This window comes from Pseudophryne corroboree, chromosome 1, assembly GCF_028390025.1.
Source record: "Pseudophryne corroboree isolate aPseCor3 chromosome 1, aPseCor3.hap2, whole genome shotgun sequence".
NCBI lineage: Eukaryota > Metazoa > Chordata > Amphibia > Anura > Myobatrachidae > Pseudophryne > Pseudophryne corroboree.
In genome coordinates, this window is record NC_086444.1 from 438,718,710 (window position 1) to 438,737,458 (window position 18,749).

Sequence of the window (18,749 nt, forward strand, 5' to 3'; positions counted from 1 at the left end):
AACCACGTTTCCTGAAGGAACTAAATACCCTGTTTGAAGAACTGTGGGTTAATCCTGATAACAACCATTTAGGGACTTGAAATTTCTTATCAGCTTTACCTCCTGAGGATAGGGAAAAAAAATGGGAGAATCCACCGGTAGTGGATGCATCGGTCTCCAGACTCTCACGTAAAATAGTGTTACCTGTTCCTGGTGCAGCCTCCCTAAAGGATGCAGCTGATCGTAAGATTGAGACTACACTGAAATCTTTGTATACTGCTGCCGGGATGGCCCAGAGACCCACTATAGAATGTTGGTGGATTATTCGAGTCATTGCTAAATGGTCGTGTAACCTAATTGAGGGGTTAGATACCTTTCCTCAAGGGGAGATTATTTTGCTTCTGCAACATATACAGGACTCTGCGAACTTTATGGTGGAAGCCATAAAAGATCTGCTTGCTTAAATGGGTTTATGGCTACGCCAGTGGACTGCGGATGCGGACTCCAAGAAAGGTGTGGAAGGCCTACCTTTCACAGGTGAGGCCTTATTTGGAGATGAACTAGACAAATGGATTTCCAAAGCTACCTACCTTCTGCAGCTCCCCCAGCTAGGAAGGCCTATTCAGGATGCAACTTACAGTCCTTTCGGATGGGCAAGTTTAGGGACAAAGCCAGAGGTTCCTATGCCACCGCCAGAGGTGCTAGAGGTAAACCACAGAAACCAGCTACTGCCGGTTCACAGGACCAGAGTTCAGACTCTGCTTCCTTAAAACCTTCCGCATGACGGTGGACCGCGATGCCTGGAAGAATGTCAAGTGGGAGCCTGGCTAAAATTCTTCAGTCACATCTGGACAAGGTCGTGCCAGGATCCCTGGGTCATAGACCTTATTTCCCAGGGCTACAGACTGGAGTTCCCGGAGCTCCCACCTCACAGATTCTTCAAATCAGGCTTACCAGTTTCACAAGAGGCAAGAATAACCTTACAGGAAGCCATTCAAAAACTTACAGACCCAGGTCATTGTTCTGAACCTACCAAAATCTCACCTAGAACCAACACAGAGGCTTCCTTTCCTGGGAATGATACTGGACTTGAGTCCCAGAATGTATTCCTTCCCTGGAAAAGGCAGTGGTGATCCTGTCGATGGTTTAGGCGGTCTTGAAGCCGACCCGAATCTCAGTACATCTGTGTATCTGCCTTCCGGGGGAAAAGGTGGTTTCTTACGAAGCAATTCAGTACGGAAGGTTTCACGTGAGGCCCTTCCTGTTGGATCTGTTGGACAAATAGTCCGGATAGCATCTTCACATGCACCAGAGGATTTGTCTGTCTCCAAAAGCCAGGATCTCCCTCCTGTGGTGGTTACAAACTTCTTACCTTGTCAAGGGTCGGAGGTTCGGGATTCAGAATTGGATTTTGCTAACCACAGACGCAAGCCTCAGGCTGGAGCGCAATCACCCAGGGGGTGCAGTTTCAGGGAAGATAGTCAAGTCAGGAAGTCGTCCTTCCAGTAAACATCCTGGAACTCAGGGCTATCTACAACGCCATTCAGCAGGCCGCATTTCTTCTTCAGAATCAGACTATTCAGGTCAAGTCGTACAATGATGTAGTGATGTACACAAACCGACAGGGCGGAACGAAAAACAGAGTCGTAATGTCAGAGGTGTGAAGAATTTTCTGGGCAAAAAAACATGCAGTGGTGTTGGAGGTCTTCGTCCCGTGAGTAGAAAACTGGGAACCAGACTTCCTCAGCCAACACGACTTGCATCTGGTGGAATGTGGCCTTCACCTGGAACGGTGCTTGACACGTCGGTGGGGATAGCCACAAATCGACATGATGGCTTCTCGACTCTACAAGAAGCTCAAGCGATATTGTTCCAGGATGAAAGATCCACAAGCAGTGGCCGTAGATGCTCTGACAACTCCGTGGATGTACCTGCTAGTGTACGTATTTCCTCCACTTCCTCTGATCCCAAGAATTCTAAAAAGAATAAAAAGGGAAAAGGTTCAAGCAATCCTCATTGCTCCGGACTAGCCACGAAGGGCCTGGTATGTGGATCTTCTCAAGATGCTCCTCGAAGCACCGTGGCCTTTACCTCTTTGCGAGATTCTGGACTTACTGCAGCTACGTTTAACAGCATGGAAGTTGAACGGCTGATTCTAGACATGAGAGAGATTCCTGACAATGCTGTTAAACGTAGCTGCGGTAAGTCCAGAATCTCGCGAAGAGGTAAAGCCCACGGCACCTTGGGATCTCAATTTGGTACTGCAGTTCCTCCAATCGGACTGGTTTGAACAGTTACAGGAGGTTGATGTAAAGTACCTTACGTGGAACACCGTTACACTGTTGGCCTTGGCTTCAGCAAGATGTGTTTCGGAATTGGGGGCGTTGTCTTACAAGAGCCCCTACCTAATTTTCCATGAAGACAGTGCTGAACTCAGGACTCGTCAGCAATTTTTTCCTAAGGTGGTGTCCGCGTTTCACATAAACCAGCCTATTGTGGTTCTGGTTGTTATGGACACATCTGCGACTTCAAAGTCTACGGATGTTGTGAGGGCTTTGAAGGTGTATGTAAAGAGAACAAATCGTCACAGAAAATTGGACTCTCTGTTCGTTCTCTATGAGCCCTATAAAATTGGGTGTCCTGCTTCAAAGCAGTCGATTGCACACTGGATCAGGCTCACTATCCAGCATGCTTATTCCACAGCAGGCTTGCTGGTTCCAAAATCTGTACAGGCCCACTCTACTAGGTTGGTGGGTTCTTCTTGGGCGGTTGCCCGAGGTGTCTCGGCTTTACAGCTCTGCCGAGCAGCTCCTTGGTCAGGTTCGAACACATTTGCTAAGTTCTACAAGTTCGATACTTTGGCCTCTGAGGACCTTCTGTTTGGTCAATCAGTTCTACAGGAACCTCAGCACTCTCCCACCCGCTGTGGGAGCTTTGGTACTTCTCCATGGTACTAAATTGATACCCAGTACTCCCTAGGACGTAGGAGAGAAAAAAAAAGTAACATGCACTCCTGTAATGTTTTCCTCTGTCCAGTCAAAAAGTTGTTCTGGTGTAAAGCTACAGTAGGCATACACTATACAATTATCTGGCTGGTTGGAATAAAAAACTGGTAATAGATGAGAGCAAATGACAATTGACCATTTGCACCAAACACTGAAAAAATAGGATTTTAATTACCTACTGGTAAATCCTTTTCTCGTAGTCCGTAGGTGATACTAGGTGCCCGCCTGGTGCTTCGTTCTTCCTGCATGGTTAATTGTTTAACTGCTGTTGTTTGGTTCAGCTGTTGCTGTTCCTGTTTACAAGTTTTGGTTAGCATAGCTTTCCTCTTGTTATGGTTGTGCTGGTTCGAAATCTCACCATTTTACTTTTCTATATCCTTCTCTTAAAGTATGTCTCTCCTCGGGCACAGTTTCCTAGACTTGAGTCTGGTAGGAGGGGCATAGAGGGAGGAGCCAGCACACCTAATCAAACTTCTATAGTGCCCATGGTTCCTAGTGGTCCCGTCTATACCCAATGGTACTAAATGGATTCCCAGTATCCCCTAAGGACTACGAGAAAAGGATTTACCGGTAGGTAATTAAAATCCTATGTTTTCAGTGTTTGGAGCAAATGGTCAATTGTCATTTGCTCTCATCTATTACCAGATTTTTATTCCAACCAGCCACATAATTGTATAGTGTATGCCTACTTTAGCTTTACACCACAACAACGTTTTGACTGGACAGAGGAAAACATTACTAGAGTGCATGTTACTTTTTTTTTTACTTTACTTTCACAGTTTCTCTTGTTCTTAAAAAGTGTGGGTGACCCAGCCGAGAAATAGAAAATCTTTTTTTCTTTTTTTTACTTTTTAAATTTAGTCTACGAGAAGTTTGAGTTTCCTCTGGAAGCAGTAGACTGCCAATAACAGCTCCGCTAAGATGCTCAGTTTTTGGTTTTCCCTTGTTTTAATACACTACAAATGGGAGAATTGTACAGTAGGTTGAGCACTGGTACAATGATAGCTGGGTGACTGAGGCTTCTTGTGAGTACAGTGTTGCTCCCAGTCTGCTGTGTCTTTCCCTCCCAGCACCCATTGTCCAAGTTACTGTTCCTTCCTGCTCCCAGCACACATTCTTCCAGTCTGATACTCCTCTGTAAATAAACACTCTGCTTTTTCAAATATGACTCAAATGGTACAGGGGCAGGTTAGGCTTGGGTGGGTTTAATTTAGTGACCAATAGGCTTTTCTTCACTATTTAAAGCCAACTCAAACCTATCCAGGAAAATGTAAAAGGTGGGCCTATTTAACACAATTGAAATATCTTTCCATATGGAGTTTTTTTTTCCACTTGTTTGTGTGACTGCACAGTGGGAGCAGATGCTATCTGTAGAATCTCATCACCAAAGAGATTCTACCTGAAGAGGAACGTGCATTCCTGTAATGTAGTGAACTGGAAACAATATTGTTTGTTGATTTTTTAGATACAAGTTTAAATTTGCACGAATAACTTAAAAGTGAAAGCTCTTATAGCAAGTGATCACATCCTGAACCAAAATAAAACTTTGTAGATTTATTGACAACAGTATGAACAATTTTTGGAGATTTTTTTTTTTTTACATTTTAAAAATTGGCTTTTTCAGAATCAAAATTTTGTTTGTTTCCATAAAAATATTTAAAAAAAAAAACATACTGCTGTTATATCATATCAGGGCCCATAAAAATGGGAATTTAATACCTACTGGTAATTCCTTTTCTCCTAGTCTGTAGGGGATACTGGGATGGTAATAGTTACCATGGGGTATAGATGGGGTCCATTGGAGCCATGGCACTTTAAAAATTCTTCAGTGTGCTGGCTCCTCCCTTCTATCCCCTAGTCTAGGGAGACTGCCCGAGGAGACGGATATACTTTGAGAGGAGGAAAACAGATAAGAAAAAAATGAGATACGAACCAGCACACGAGGATAGCAACGCTAACCACAACTTGAAAAGAGGGACAGCATACCCAAACAGCAAGACCCAAGAACAACTCTTGCAGGAAAACTCGAAGCACAGAGACGGGCGCCCAGTATCCCCTACGGACTAGGAGAAAAGGAATTACCGGTAGGTATTAAATTCCCATTTTCTCTAACGTATTAGGGGATACTGGGATGGTAATAGTTACCATGGGGATGTCCCAAAGCTCTCAGAATGGGTGGGAGAGTGCTGAGACCCCTGCAGAACCGAGCGACCAAACTGAAGGTCCTCAGTAGTCAAGGTATAGAACTTGTAAAACTTTACAAAAGTGTTCGAACCAGACCAAGTAGCAGCTCGGCATAACTGCAAAGCTCAGACACCATGGGCAGCTGCCCAGGAAGAACACGCCTGAACTGAACTCAGCAGTGGCAAGGCTGACGAAGAGTAAGCCTGTTGGATTGTCATCCGGATCCAACAAGCAATTGACTGTTTTGAAGCAGGACAGCCAATCTTCATAGCGTTATAGAGAACAAAAAGGGAATCAGATTTCCGGTGACGAGCTGTTCTCTTGACATAAATCTTCAAAGCTCGAACAACATCCAAGGACTTTGGAGACACTGATGTGTCAGACAATACAGGAACTACTATTGGCTGGTTGATGTGAAATGCCGACACCACCTTAGGCATAAACTGCGGGCGAGTCCTGAGCTCTGCTCTATCCTCTTGAAACACCAGGTAAGGGCACTTACAGGATAAGGCCCCCAATTCCGAGACCTGCTGTGCTGAGGCCAAGGCCAATAACATGACATTGTTCCAAGTCAAAAAAAATTAAGTCCACCCGGTGCAAAAATTTAAACCAGTCTGGAGAAAAGTTAGAACCACATTGAGATCCCAAAGGATGGCTGAATATGGCAGAGATTTGAACCTTAATGGAGCCTAAACGAAGGCCCATATCCACACCAGCTTGCAGGAAGAGAAAGAACTTGCCAAGATGAAACTCTACAGTGGAGTACTGTCGACCTTCACACCAGGAGACATACTTCCAGATGCGGTGGTATTGCCTAGACGTGACCACCTTCCTAGCCTTGACCATAGTAGATATAACCTTGGCGGGAAGCCCTTTACGGGCTAATATCTCCCTTTCTCCGTCAGGGTCCACAGGTTATCCGGAGTATAACATTGGGATATGATGAAGCAACAGCGGATTTGCACCAATCGGTCAAAGCTTTTCGGCCTCCCAGCATGCAACGGGCCCGTCCATTTATCCCCACCTCCTGGCTTAGACAAATCAGTTTTTTGTTTGGTGCGGCAGGAGCCAGACCATGGTCAATGGGCTGCTGGTTTTTAGCAGCCATAAGCTTTATTATTTTATTTTTATAGTCTTACTAATTTCTCTGACGTCCTAGTGGATGCTGGGAACTCCGTAAGGACCATGGGGAATAGACGGGCTCCGCAGGAGACTGGGCACTCTAAAAGAAAGATTAGGTACTATCTGGTGTGCACTGGCTCCTCCCACTATGACCCTCCTCCAGACCTCAGTTAGATTTCTGTGCCCGGCCGAGCTGGATGCACACTAGGGGCTCTCCTGAGCTCCTAGAAAGAAAGTATAGGTTAGGTTTTTTATTTTACAGTGAGACCTGCTGGCAACAGGCTCACTGCAACGAGGGACTAAGGGGAGAAGAAGCGAACCTACCTGCTTGCAGCTAGCTTGGGCTTCTTAGGCTACTGGACACCATTAGCTCCAGAGGGATCGACCGCAGGACCCGTCCTTGGTGTTCGTTCCCGGAGCCGCGCCGCCGTCCCCCTTACAGAGCCAGAAGCATGAAGATGGTCCGGAAAATCGGCGGCAGAAGACTTCAGTCTTCACCAAGGTAGCGCACAGCACTGCAGCTGTGCGCCATTGCTCCTCATACACACTTCACACTCCGGTCACTGAGGGTGCTGGGGGGGGGGGGGGGGGGGGGGCGGGCGCCCTGAGCAGCAATAAAAACACCTTGGCTGGCAAAATAATCACAATATATAGCCCCAGAGGCTATATATGTGGTAATTACCCCTGCCAGAATCCATAAAAAAAGCGGGAGAAAAGTCCGCCGAAAAAGGGGCGGAGCCATCTCCCTCAGCACACTGGCGCCATTTTCTCTTCACAGTGCAGCTGGAAGACAGCTCCCCAGGCTCTCCCCTGTAGTTTGCAGGCTCAAAGGGTTAAAAAGAGAGGGGGGGCACTAAATTTAGGCGCAATATTGTATATACAAGCAGCTATTGGGAAAAATTCACTCAATATAGTGTTAATCCCTAAATTATATAGCGCTCTGGTGTGTGCTGGCATACTCTCTGTCTCCCCAAGGGGCTGTGTGGGGTCCTGTCCTCAGTCAGAGCATTCCCTGTGTGTGTGCGGTGTGTCGGTACGGCTGTGTCGACACGTTTGATGAGGAGGCTTATGTGATGGCAGAGCAGATGCCGATAAATGTGATGTCGCCCCCTGTGGGGCCGACACCAGAGTGGATGGATAGGTGGAAGGTATTAACCGACAGTGTCAACTCCTTACATAAAAGGCTGGATGACGTAACAGCTGTGGGACAGCCGGCTTCTCAGCCTGCGCCTGCCCAGGCGTCTCAAAGGCCATCAGGGGCTCAAAAACGCCCGCTCCCTCAGATGGCAGACACAGATGTCGACACGGAGTCTGACTCCAGTGTCGACGAGGTTGAGACATATACACAATCCACTAGGAACATCCGTTACATGATCCCGGCAATAAAAAATGTGTTACACATTTCTGACATTAACCCAAGTACCACTAAAAAAAAAAAAAAAAAGGGTTTTATGTTTGGGGAGAAAAAGCAGCCAGTGTTTTGTTCCCCCATCAAATGAGTGAATGAAGTGTGAAAAAGCGTGGGTTCCCCCGATAAGAAACTGGTAATTTCTAAAAAGTTACTGATGGCGTACCCTTTCCCGCCAGAGGATAAGTTACGCTGGGAGATATCCCCTAGGGTGGATAAGACGCTCACACGTTTGTCAAAAAAGGTGGCACTGCCGTCTTAGGATACGGCCACTTTGAAGGTACCTGCTGATAAATAGCAGGAGGCTATCCTGAAGTCTGTATTTACACACTCAGGTACTAGACTGAGACCTGCAGATAGTGCTGCTGCAGCGTGGTCTGTAACCCTGTCAAACAGGGATACTATTTTGCGAACATAAGACGTCGTCTTATATATGAGGGATGCACAGAGGGATATTTTGCCGGCTGGCATCCAGAATTAATGCAATGTCCATTCTGTCAGGAGGGTATTAGAGACCCGACACTGGACAGGTGATGCTGACTTTAAAAGGCACATAGAGCCTTATAAGGGTGAGGAATTGTTTGGGGATGGTCTCTGGGACCTCGTATCCACAGCAACAGCTGGGAAGAAAATTTTTTACCTCAGGTTTCCTCACAGCCTAAGAAAGCACTGTATTATCAGGTACAGTCCTTTCGGCTTTAGAAAAGCAAGCGGGTCAAAGGCGCTTCCTTTCTGCACAGAGACGAGGGAAGAGGGAAAAAGCTGCACCAGTCAGCCAGTTCCCAGAATCAAAATTCTTCCCCCGCTTCCTCTGAGTCCACTGCATGACGCGGGGGCTCCACAGGCGTAGCCAGGTACGGTGGGGGGCCGCCTCAAAAATTTCAGCGATCAGTGGGCTCGCTCACAGGTGGATCCCTGGATCCTTCAAGTAGTATCTCAGGGGTACAAGCTGGAATTCGAGGCGTCTCCCCCCTGCCGTTTCCTCAAATCTGCCTTGCCGACAACTCCCTCAGGCAGGGAGGCTGTGCTAGAGGCAATTCACAAGCTGTATTCCCAGCAGGTGATAGTCAAGGTGCCCCTACTTCAACAAGGACGGGGTTACTATTCCACACTGTTTGTGGTACCGAAACCGGACGGTTCGGTGAGACCCATGTTAAATTTGAAATCCTTGAACACATACATAAAAAATAATAATAATTCAAGTTCAAGATGGAATCGCTCAGGGCGGTTATTGCAAGCCTGGAGGAGGGGGATTACATGGTATCCCTGGACATCAAGGATGCTTACCTACATGTCCCCATTTACCATCCTCACCAGGAGTACCTCAGATTTGTGGTACAGGATTGCCATTACCAATTCCAAACACTGCCGTTTGGACTGTCCACGGCACCGAGGGTCTTTACCAAGGTAATGGCAGAAATGATGATACTCCTTCGAAAAAAGGGAGTTTTAATTATCCCGTACTTGGACGATCTCCTTATAAAGGTGAGGTCCAAGGAGCAGTTGTTGGTCGGAGTAGCACTATCTCGGGAAGTGCTACAACAGCACGGAGGGATTCTATACATTCCAAAGTCACAGCTGGTTCCTACCACACGCCTACTGTTCCTGGGGATGGTTCTGGACACAGAACAGAAAACAGTGTTTCTCCCGCAGGAGAAAGCCAAGGAGCTGTCATCTCTAGTCAGAGACCTCCTGAAACCAAAAAACCTGGGGAAAATGGTAGCTTCTTACGAAGCAAAATTCCATTCGGCAGGTTCCATGCAAGAACCTTTTAGTGGGACCTCTTGGACAAGTGGTCGGGATCGCATCTTCAGATGCATCGGCTGATAACCCTGTCTCCAAGGACCAGGGTATCTCTACTGTGGTGGCTGCAGAGTGCTCATCTTCAAGAGGGCCGCAGATTCGGCATACAGGACTGGGTCCTGGTAACCACGGATGCCAGCCTTCGAGGCTGGGGGGCAGTCACACAGGGAAGAAATTTCCAAGGACTTTGGTCAAGTCAGGAGTCGTCCCTACACATAAATATTCTGGAACTGAGGGCCATTTACAATGCCCTAAGTCTGGCAAGGCCTCTGCTTCAAAACCAGCCGGTACTGATCCAATCAGACAACATCACGGCAGTCGCCCATGTAAACCGACAGGGCGGCACAAGAAGCAGGATGGCGATGGCAGAAGCCACAAGGATTCTCCGATGGGCGGAAAATCATGTCTTAGCACTGTCAGCAGTGTTCATTCCGGGAGTGGACAACTGGGAAGCAGACTTCCTCAGCAGACACGACCTACACCCGGGAGAGTGGGGACTTCATCCAGAAGTCTTCCAACTGTTGGTAAACCGTTGGGAAAGGCCGCAGGTGGACATGATGGCGTCCCGCCTAAACAAAAAACTAGAGAGATATTGCGCCAGGTCAAGGGACCCTCAGGCAATAGCTGTGGACGCTCTAGTGACACCGTGGGTGTACCAGTCGGTTTAGGTATTCCCTCCTCTGCCTCTCATACCAAAGGTACTGAGAATAATAAGAAAACGAGGAGTAAGAACGATACTCGTGGTTCCGGATGGGCCAAGAAGAGCTTGGTACCCAGAACTTCAAGAAATGATATCAGAGGACCCATGGCCTCTACCGCTCAGACAGGATCTGCTACAGCAGGGGCCCTGTCTGTTCCAAGACTTACCGCGGCTGCGTTTGACGGCATGGCGGTTGAATTCCGGATCCTAAAGGAAAAGGGCATTCCGGAGGAAGTCATTCCTACGCTGATAAAAGCCAGGAAAGAAGTACCCGCAAACCATATGTTGCGTGGTGTGAGGCCAGGAAGGCCCCAACAGAGGAATTTCAGCTGGGTCGTTTTCTGCACTTCCTACAGTCAGGAGTGACTATGGGCCTAAACTTGGGTTCCATTAAGGTCCAGATTTCGGCTCTGTCGATTTTCTTCCAGAAAGAACTGGCTTCACTGCCTGGAGTTCAGACATTTGTAAAGGGAGTGCTACATATTCAGCCCCCTTTTGTGCCTCCTGTGGCACCTTGGGATCTCAACGTGGTGTTGAGTTTCTTAAAATCACATTGGTTTGAGCCACTTAAAACTGTGGATTTGAAATATCTCACGTGGAAAGTGGTCATGTTATTGGCCTTGGCTTCGGCCAGGCGTGTGTCAGAATTGGCGGCTTTGTCATGTAAAAGCCCTTATCTGATTTTCCATATGGATAGGGCAGAATTGAGGACTCGTCCCCAGTTTCTCCCTAAGGTGGTATCAGCTTTTCACTTGAACCAACCTATTGTAGTGCCTGCGGCTACTAGGGCCTTGGAAGATTCCAAGTTACTGGACGTAGTCAGGGCCTTAAAAATTTATATTTCCAGGACGGCTGGAGTCAGGAAAACTGACTCGCTTTTTATCCTGTAGGCACCCAACAAATTAGGTGCTCCTGCTTCTAAGCAGACTATTGCTCGCTGAATTTGTAGCACAATTCAGCTGGAGCATTCTGCGGCTGGATTGCCGCATCCTAAATCAGTAAAAGCCCATTCCACGAGGAAAGTGGGCTCATCTTGGGCGGCTGCCCGAGGGGTCTCGGCTTTACAACTTTGCCGAGCTGCAACTTGGTCAGGGGCAAACACGTTTGCTAAATTCTACAAATTTGATACCCTGGCTGAGGAGGACCTTGAGTTCTCTCATTCGGTGCTGCAGGGTCATCCGCACTCTCCCGTCCGTTTGGGAGCTTTGGTATAATCCCCATGGTCCTTACGGAGTTCCCAGCATCCACTAGGACGTCAGAGAAAATAAGATTTTACTCACCGGTAAATCTATTTCTCGTAGTCCGTAGTGGATGCTGGGCGCCCATCCCAAGTGCGGATTGTCTGCAATACTTGTATATAGTTATTGCCTAACTAAAGGGTTATTGTTGAGCCATCTGTTGAGAGGCTCAGTTATATTTCATACTGTTAACTGGGTATAGTATCACGAGTTATACGGTGTGATTGGTGTGGCTGGTATGAGTCTTACCCGGGATTCAAAATCCTTCCTTATTGTGTCAGCTCTTCCGGGCACAGTATCCTAACTGAGGTCTGGAGGAGGGTCATAGTGGGAGGAGCCAGTGCACACCAGATAGTACCTAATCTTTCTTTTAGAGTGCCCAGTCTCCTGCGGAGCCCGTCTATTCCCCATGGTCCTTACGGAGTTCCCAGCATCCACTACGGACTACGAGAAATAGATTTACCGGTGAGTAAAATCTTATTTTTTTCGAGTGATCTTTCTAAAAAGCATCTTATAAAACGTACTTAGAAAGAGTCGCTCCAACAACTCTACGCCTGGCCGCAACAACACTTACCCGCAAATACAGTGCTGTTTCGGTGGGCATCTATGTCGGATATACTAGCAGGTCCAGCAGACATTACTAGGCTATGGACAGCACGGGGAGAAGGTAAGGCATCGGTTCCGCTTAGAGGGGGAATACGGACACATCGCACTGCTTTGGGAGGAGACTACCAAACAGTCGCTGACGCGGCTGCCACCTCGGGTGCACCAGTGCTAGCCCTTAGGGATCATAGGCTCCAGAAGTAGTATGAGGCCGCAATCCCTAGGGCTGATGTCAGCAGTGGGGAGTCAGATGCTCTCCTTGTCAAACCTCCCCCCGGTTCATGACCAGTTTCCTCCGAGTCTCCCGCCATGAACTGTTTTCCCGCTTCCGTCTGAGATGCTGTGTACTAAGGGAACCAGTCGCAGCATAGGTGGTTGTGTGACTGGTGTGTCAGTGTTCACTTGAGCATCTGTGTTCACTATAGGTTCACAGAGATGCGGTGTACACTAATAGCGTCTGGATCCACTCAGCTTTCGCAGACGTATTGATCGATCCTGGAAGCAGGGTAAGTCTCCCTGTATCCCACTCTACTGAGTATGGGTTATACAGCACTAAGTCTCTATCTTTTTTGAGTACGAATAGTTGGATAAGTGCATAATGCATGAGTCTGATAATATTACTGTGGTTTCTTTTGCTATGCGTCTGAATACGGTTAAAACTTATAAAGTAATGCAGTAATATGTTTCTCCTACATACTTTAAATGTATCTGTAGTTGATGATGTGCTCATATTGCTTATTATACTAATGTTTAACATGTAACTGATTGCTAGTGTGATTGCTGACTTTACTATAATTCTGTCAGTTTTTTTCTATCTATTCTGATCCTCAATGCTGGTGTATAGCAGGGTAGGGTCAGATTGTATGTCACTTTAACGAGTTAAAGTGATTACAGTGACAAATTGTGTAGTACACTGTGTAAGTGTCGATTATTTATCATGTCTAAGAGTGGAAAATGTGAGGAAGATACTCAGCAACACCAACACTCATATCATGTTTGTCTTGCAAAGCTGGGGTAACCTCTCAGGATCTGGTTCAGTATGGTTTGTGTGCAAATTGTTTTAGCTTTCACCAAGGTCTCTTGAAAAGTACAAGGACGATACAGGTGCAAGTTGATCCCCCTTGGGCTATCTTTGCACAAACATTATCTAGTATAGCTGAGTGGATAATTACAACTTCTGTACCAGGAAGAGGTTACACGATTAACCCTTACATGCAGCTTCCCACCTGCGGTTTATCACTACCAGCAGCAGCCTCTCAAAATAAACAGGCTGAAAAGCCAGTGGTAAGTAAATCTAAATTTGTACAGTCTACACATGTTTCAGATGAGAATTCATTGGATGATGAAGGCTCATTAAGTTCTGGTTCTGCATACAAAGAGGAGAAGGTAGGTCTAAGCTCAGTGGACATAGCCGAGTTAATTAAGGCAATGAAAGCCATTCTATCCTTAGAAGAATCAGCAGAGCCTGTGGTAAAATCCAAGGCACCTGTATTTAAATGTCCCAAAACAGTTAAGACGGAGTTTCCTAGGTCAGATCAGCTGATGGAAATCATGGAAGAGGCTTGGGCTACGCCCAGTAAGAAGTTTGAAATTCATAGGAAATGGAATTCCAATTATCTCTTCCAGCTGGGGTTTGTTTAAAGAGGGAGATGGCCCCCAAAGTAGATACGCATGTTATTCGATTAGTGCAAAAATCTACATTACCTCTGCTTTCAACATCATTAAATTATGTCACGGATAGGAGAGTGGTTGATTTAAAAAAAAAAAAAAACATTTTTTCCCTGTCTGGGGCAGTCGTAAGACCAGCCTTGGCTTCATCTTGGATGGCCAAAGCAGTGGCTGCCTGGGTTGATGCATTGGAAGGAGATCTTTCAATGGTATCTAGAGCCGTCTTGAGGAAGTCTCCGGTTGCTAGGAGACGTAATGCGTTGACGCCCACTTCTCTCCGTTTGCATTCTCCCATTGGTGGATCTCCCGCTCATCATCTGCAGATATTTGTCTCTCACATAACCTCCTGCACTGCCTGAAAGTGTCCTCCCGCTGCCGGCAAATCTTGTTTGGAATCTGTCTGTAAGCTGCAGCTCTCACTGGCTCCACAGCGGCTGCTGACGGCTGCAGACATACACAGCTTAACTTGTTCTCCATATACATTGTGGAGACGGATGTTATACCTACAGTGGACAGGCAGTGCACGGGTCCATTTAAAGGCTGCAGTCCTTGCAACTGAATATTGGGGGTAATTCCAAGTTGATCGCAGCAGGATTTTTGTTAGCAATTGGGCAAAACCATGTGCACTGCATGGGAGGCAGATATAACGTGCAAAGAGAGCTAAGGGCCCTACTCACTGGCCGACCCGCCGCCGAGCTGCCCGACGGCGGATACGGCCGACGAGCGACCCGGCGGCGGGGGGGCAGTGACGCGGCTGCATTGAAGTGCAGGCAAATATGGACGAGAGCGTCCATATTGGCCTGCATGCACAGCCGACGGGAGACCAGCGATGAACGAGCGCGGGGACGCGCATCGTTCATCGCAGGAGTCTCCACACTGAAAGATATGAACGAGTTCTCGTTCATTTATGAACGAGATCGTTCATATCTTTAAAAAAATCGGCCAGTGTGTAGGGCCCTTTAGATTTGGGTGGGGTGTGTTCAGTCTGCAATCTAAATTGCAGTGTAAAAATAAAGCAGCCAGTATTTACCCTGCACAGAAATAAAATAACCCACCCAAATCTAACTCTTTCTGCACGTTATATCTGCCTCCCCTGCAGTGCACATGGTTTTGCCCAATTGCTATTAAAAATCCTGCTGCGATCAACTTGGAATTACCCCCATTGTCATTTGTTACCACGTGTGCAATACTGCTAAAGGAACCTTGACTACAAATACACAGGTACCAGCACAGTGGTAACTAATGGGCCTGGAGATGTGATAAAGCAGTGATAAGTGAAAGGTGATAACGCACCAGCCTATCAGCTCCTAATGATCAATTTACATATTGGAGCGGATTGGCTGGTGCTTTATCACCTTCCACTTTATCACTTCTCCAGGCTTAATACATCTGCCCCACTATATGCTAATAGGTGACTGCATGCTGATTTAACTTCACTAACCATTTAGTGCATGTATTGTGAGAACTAATTAGCGGAGTACTAACAACATTAACCCCACTGGGACACCAGTGACGTGGTTTTATAAATCCTTTGGGAGAAACGTTTTATTTTAGTAATTTACTAATCAATTTTAAATCATTGTTAGCTGAAGCTCATGGATATGTGCTAATTGTTCTTATATAAATTTGTTTGTTGTATGTGAATTTATGTTTATAAAACAAATATTTTTTCACTAAAGAGCTTCACTGAGTATTCATTCTGACAGACAGCACTTTTGGATATTTAATCATATATATCCACTAGTGTCCCAAGAGCAGTGTCATTTTCCTATTCATTTGTTTCAATTTCTTGTACACAGCTTGGCAGACTGTGCTCACTCAGCAGCTGGAACACTGATAGACATTCAATTGATTTAAAGCGCCGGTATCAAACAACCTGTGACCCAGGTCTCAGTTTGTTTATTTTTGTTTTAATGGCATCTAGAGAGCAAAAGTCCCATATGGCACATATAAAACAGGCTGCGATGTTCTTGGAAGAAGCAGCCTTGGATATGGGTACAATTGCCTCCAGGGCATCAGCTTCAACAGTAGCCGCTCGCAGAGAAGTTTGGCTACGTACATGGAAAGCTGATTCAGAATCTAAAATTTTTACCTTTCTCTGGAGATATTCTTTTTGGTAAAGAATTGACAGACATTTTGGAGCCAGAAGCAAACTGCAAGAAAGTAAAGTTCCTTCCACATACAAATTCAAACCTAAAGTTCAAGCTTTTCGGCCCTTTCTGTCTCAAGGAAAAGCTTAAGAAAAAAGTGATGGCAAACAGCCCCAATACAACAAGTCTGGTAAGACTAAAAAGCATTAGGCTACCAGTAGACTGGTGTCATGTGCAGCATCAGCAAATCTGTCAGTTCAGCTTTCAGCATTGATCAAGCACCTGGATGCTGCTGCTGCTCTCTCTTCTTTGTATTTCAGGTTGTTCCTGGTAATTAGGATACTAGCTGCACAGCTTATGTGGAGTAACTCATTAACTAATATTACTCATGTTTTGCTGGTTATTCTAATGACTTACCTCTGCTTCAGTTTGTGGAACTACAGGTCACAGCTAGGTCCTGCATAGCTCTCTCCCACTGCCTCAGCTCTTGCATTCAGCAACTGACTCCACAGGTGTCTGCATTCTGTAATTACAGCTGGTTACCTGAATCCTACTATTCAGTCTGTCAGCCTGCTCAGTGCGCACTGCAGCTGCATGATATATCAATTACTGGGGGGCCTGTCTGGTGCTCTCAGCTAATTGATCCAGCTTGTTCTTTTAAGCCTCTCAATCCCAAGATGAATTGCCAGTTATAGCTCATGCTTCCTGTGTTCAGCTCCATGGTTCATGTCTCTGGTTCCAGCTATCTGTCCAATCGGTTTTGCCTTGTTCCTGCATTGAATTCCAGCTTCACCATCTTGCTGACGAACTTAGTCTGCCGACTACCGTTACCCTGTCTCCAAGTGTCTGCACCCCAGTCCGTCCGTCTACAGCTACCTCCTGTGTCTCTCCTAGAGTTCCTGCTGTTGTCCCATCTCCACGGCCCCAGTATACCATCTGGCTGCGTGCACCCTGCCACCTTCTCCAGTTCCTGCTTGTTCCTGCGTACCCCTGCGGTTTGTCACATACATCTGGACTATCATACAACAACTCTGACATAATTCTAATCCAGTTCAGGTATCAAGTGACCCAGACGGGGCCGCGACCTGCATGTCGGGATCCACGAAGCCCATATCCCCTTGCGGGGTTCCCTGGTGAAAACCTCCTGGCGTGTTAGACTCCGCGCCTCTGTTCTGGGTAACGTCAACTACTTGGTACCTGACCCCACGTTCCAGATTCTGCACCAAGTCTCTGACATTCAACCGGTCCCTGACATTGATCCCAAATTCCAGATTCTGCACCAAGTCTCTGACATTCACCCAGTCTCTGACAACTGGTTGGTAAAACACAAAATAAGCTATCAGTCTGATGGTGCGGGCCTCCACCTGGGGGATTCCAGGGTGGGTGGCCGACTTCAGTTTGCTCAGATCTGGCAGCAGTCTACAACAGATGCCTGAGTGCAGGAAGCAGTATCTCTCGGTTATGCATTTGCCTTTAAGAAACACCCTCCTCGAAGGTTTTTTTTGTACCAGCCCATCTCAGGTAGAGACAAAGGCCAGGGCATTACAAGAGGCAGTTCAGTCAGGGGTAATCATTCCAGTTCCTCCGGCACAGCGAGAACAGGGTTTTTACTCCAACCTGTTTCTAGTTTAGAAGCCAAATGGGTCATTTCGGCCCATACTCAATCTCAAAGTGCTGAACAAGTACATTTGGGTACCTCTGTTTCATATGGAGACTTTACGTTCCATCATTTTGGCTATGAAGCCAGGGGTTTATATGGTATTCCAGGATATCCAGGATGCTTACCCACATGTTCCTATAGCACTGTCCCATCAGTGCTATCTCATGTTCGCTATCCTCCAAAAGCATTTTCAGTTCCAGGCCCTACCTTTTGGGTTAATCACAGCCCCCAGAGTATTTACCAAAATTATGGTTGTAATGGCAGCTTATCTCCGCCAGCAGGGGATAAGAATTTTTCCATACCTCAATGATCTTTTAATCCTGGCACAGTCTCGGGAATTGCTCCTGTGTTATCTGCAACAGACATGAGGGGTGGCTCATAAATTGGGCAAAATCATCTCTGGTTCCGTCACAGCGGATGACTTACTTGGGGGCTATACTGGAGTCAGGCCTTCAAAGAGTATTTTTACCTCTGAACAAGATATCCAAAGTTCAGTCAAGGATTCAGGAGCTGCTATACAGTCAAAGGGTGTCAACATTCGACGTGGTGGAGTATGCTCAGTTCCACTCGAGGCCTCTGCAGTATCTGATCATAGCCAAATGGAATGGGTTTCATCAGATGATCAAAACGCAGACTATGGTCCTTACGGTGGAAGTAAGGAGGTCGTTAGCCTGGTGACTACAGACATCCCATCTGGACAAAGGGAGACACTTTTGGATATCAGATTGGGAAATTCTGACAACAGATGCCAGTCTCCAGGGCTGGGGAGCAGTGTCAGGAAGGTTTTGTTCCCATTGTGCTGCCCATGATGGACCTACTTTACGAGTAGAGTGAGCAGAGACATTCGCCGGAACAGGGAGATCAGCTTGAGAATATGCTTCTGAAATCGTCATCCGAAGCCACCTCGCCAGTGTCTGCTGCAGGGCATCCTCTCTTGTGAAATCCAAAGAGAGCGAAGAGAGAATCTGTCTTTCTGATGGCACTGGTACGCTCTATGTAGATCCTTAAGGCACGAACTATGTCCAACGAAACATCTCCCGCAGAAAGGTCTGGCCCCTGGAAGGCCGGGACTACAATTTCTTCGTTAAGGTGGAATTTTGACACCACCTTAGGAAGATACCCATATTTAGTTCTGAGAACTGCTCTGTCTGGATAAAAAAACAGAAATGGAGGACAACATAACAATGCCCCTAAATCTGAAACTCTTCTAGCTAAAGCAATGGCCAGTAGAAAGAGAACTTTAGCTGTCAACCATTTAAGATCCACTCTTTTAGGTAGTTCAAATGGGC